At 36.1% G+C, this 2,907-nt stretch overlaps 1 pseudogene; it reads left to right on the forward strand.

The window, feature by feature from the left end:
* Positions 1-1,620: 1,620 nt before the first annotated feature.
* On the forward strand, positions 1,621-1,736 carry LOC112476697 (annotated as a pseudogene).
* The last annotated feature ends 1,171 nt before the right edge of the window (positions 1,737-2,907 follow it).

Below are 2,907 nucleotides of genomic sequence, written 5' to 3' on the forward strand. Positions count from 1 at the left end.
AATTTGAACTTACATGTATTTATTCTATAATTATTACTTTTATTTCTATTTATTATATATAAAGTGTTCTACAGCTAAAATAATATTGAACTAGACAGGTATAAAATTAAATTTTTGTGATTACTGTTTATTCTTCCAAAACAATTGTGTAGGAAGACCGAAGCGTTATTTCATTGATTGAGAACATAATCTGGCCTCTAGATATGTGAGATGATCAGCATCCCTTATTTGTTCTTGGCAATTAAGTTCCATATTTCTCTTTGCATTGTCTGCCTGATGTGGCATGTTCTAGCACAAGGGAAAGCTAAAGATGTCTATGGCCCAAGACAAACAATTTGTACGTATTCACTGGGCTCAAGGTAGGTCTAGTTACCTACAAATCACTGAGAGGTAGAGTGTCTCTTGAATTAGATTCTGAAACTTGGCTGTTTGCCTAAAATAAGCACTGGTTTTAAAAGAGGAAGAGATGGGAAGTTTGCTACTAGGAGTTAGAAGGTGCTGCTGTGATGAAAAAAGCTTTAGGGATTTGATGGAAAAGCAAATAATAACCCTGTCCACTGGGACAGTTCCTTAAAGAGCTCAGATGGTATGCAAGATCTTTGCTTATTGCTTCCTATTTCTCTGTCTAAATTCATCTCTCTGCCACATTTGAGATCCTGTGTTTTGGTCACACTGTAACTCTAACACATAGTGATAGAAAATCCCCTTGATGAAAATATGGTGAGTAAACTTGCCTTTTTACAAGGCCATCTCCTACACCCAGATGGAAAGGTGGAAAGGTTAAGATGAACAGGAAATTTGGAACAGGTTCAGCTGTATAAGTTATTACAAGTCTTCTGATAATAGAGCAGGTATTAAATTCATGAGACACTGAAAATTGAATTGCTGAGACAAGAGCTATTGTGACTAGAATAGCAAATGTCAGATCATAAATCTATTCACATGGCAAGAATCGAAAGATGATTAGCCCAGGTGACAGAGTTGTTCTACCGTGTTTGAAACATCGAGGCTCAATTTTGTTATGAGGAGGCAAGAAGATGAGCTACAAACATTTCTTCTATAGTGTCTATGCTCTGTGTTCCAAATACTTAATTTTCAGCGTTTGGGAGACGAAAGGATAACAAACTTGTTTATATCAATTCCATAATTTCTTCCTACCTGTATTTTTCATGATTTTTGAAAAAGATGCACAACTGGTCTGACAGACATTATTATCAGAATAACTCTACATTATATGGAGAGTAAAAAGGAAGTAAATAATGATTCTCAGGGTACTACTTGCATAAATACATCTATATGGGGCCCATGGCAGCAGGAAGGACTTATACATTGAAAGTTAATCTCATATTGAGGATAGGATTTAAAGCTCTGGAAAGACTGAATGGGGGAAGTTCCTATTCTCTGGAAGTATTTTCTTAGAACCAAACCTCGAAATCTGTAAACTCTTGCTTTATCTATCTATCTATCTATCTATCTATCTATCTATCTATCTATCATCTATCTAATTACTTACTTTTTATTAAAACATTATAGGATGTGGTTCCATAGTGTAGCAGTTTGCACATCTGCTTTACACGCAGAAGGTCCTGGGTTCATGCCCCAGTGGAGCCACAGTCCATGGTCTATGGCCATGCCACTCTGAATAAGCCTGATGTCTGATCTCGGAAGCTAAGCAGGGTTGGGCCTAGTTAGTACTTGGATGGGAGATCACCTAAGAAGACCAGGTGCTGTAGGTATAAATAAAAATAAATAAATAAATAAATAAATAAACAGACAAACAAACAAACATTATATTATAAGAAATATATTTTAAAAACATTTATACAAGATGTGTGTCTAGGGAAAGTCTGTCAAACTTGAGCACATGGATCAAAACCTGACAGATACCTGTTTTTGTAAATAAAGTTTTATTGGAAAATAGCCAGTCTTATTTGTTTACAAATTACCTACATTCAAATTGAGTTGTTGCCACAGAATCTTTCTGACCTAAAAAGCCTAAAATATTTACTATCTCGTCTTTGGTAAGTGAAATAATGGAAGGATGTTCATGTCTGAATCTCCATAAATCTGTGAATATGTTATCTTACATAGTAAAAGGGACTTCATAGATCTGATTAAGTTGAGGACGACAAGGGTCCTTGTGAGAGGATCAGAGTTAGAGAGAGAAGATGTAAAGATGCAAGCATAAATCAGAGAGGAAAAAAATGCGACAATGCTAGCTTTGAAGATGTAGGAAGGGACCATGATCCAAGGAATGAAGGAAGCCTCCGAAATCTGGAAAGTGGATTCTCCCCTAGAGCCTCCATAGAGAAAGCAGGCCTGCTTGCAGCTTGATTTTAGACCAGTGAAACTAATTTCAGACTTCTGAGCTCCAGAACTATAAGATGATAAATTGGTGTTGCTTTAAGCCACCAAATTTGTGAGTTACGACAACAACAGGAAACTAATACATGGCCCTTTGCTGAAAATGTTTGCTGACTCCTGGTCTAGGAATTAGTGTATCCAGAATAATAATCTGTTATTACAAACAAAAACCTTCAGCTAGGGCAAAGAATACAAATGCAGATAAGGCCAATAAAGCTGCTTTTCAGCGTGGTCTTGGGCAAATAACTTACTCAAGTAAGTCCTTGTTAAAGCATTTAAGACACTCCATCCTGGCTAGGTAAGTGAAAGGACTTTAATCTTTCTGTAAATATACAGGGTGTTGTTCATATCCTTATCAGAAAAAATTATCTACCTATGCTCTCTTCTATCTCAACAGGAGACAACTCAGCTGACTGAATTCTAAAAAGTGACTATGAACTTTAAGGAAGGTTAATTTTCCCTTTAATTAATTAATTCACCACTGAGATGAAAGCTGGAAATAGTCTTACAGTTCTGCAAGAATATTATTTGAGATAAACTGCC

Source organism: Pteropus alecto, unplaced genomic scaffold (genome assembly GCF_000325575.1).
Source record: "Pteropus alecto unplaced genomic scaffold, ASM32557v1 scaffold71, whole genome shotgun sequence".
Lineage (NCBI taxonomy): Eukaryota > Metazoa > Chordata > Mammalia > Chiroptera > Pteropodidae > Pteropus > Pteropus alecto.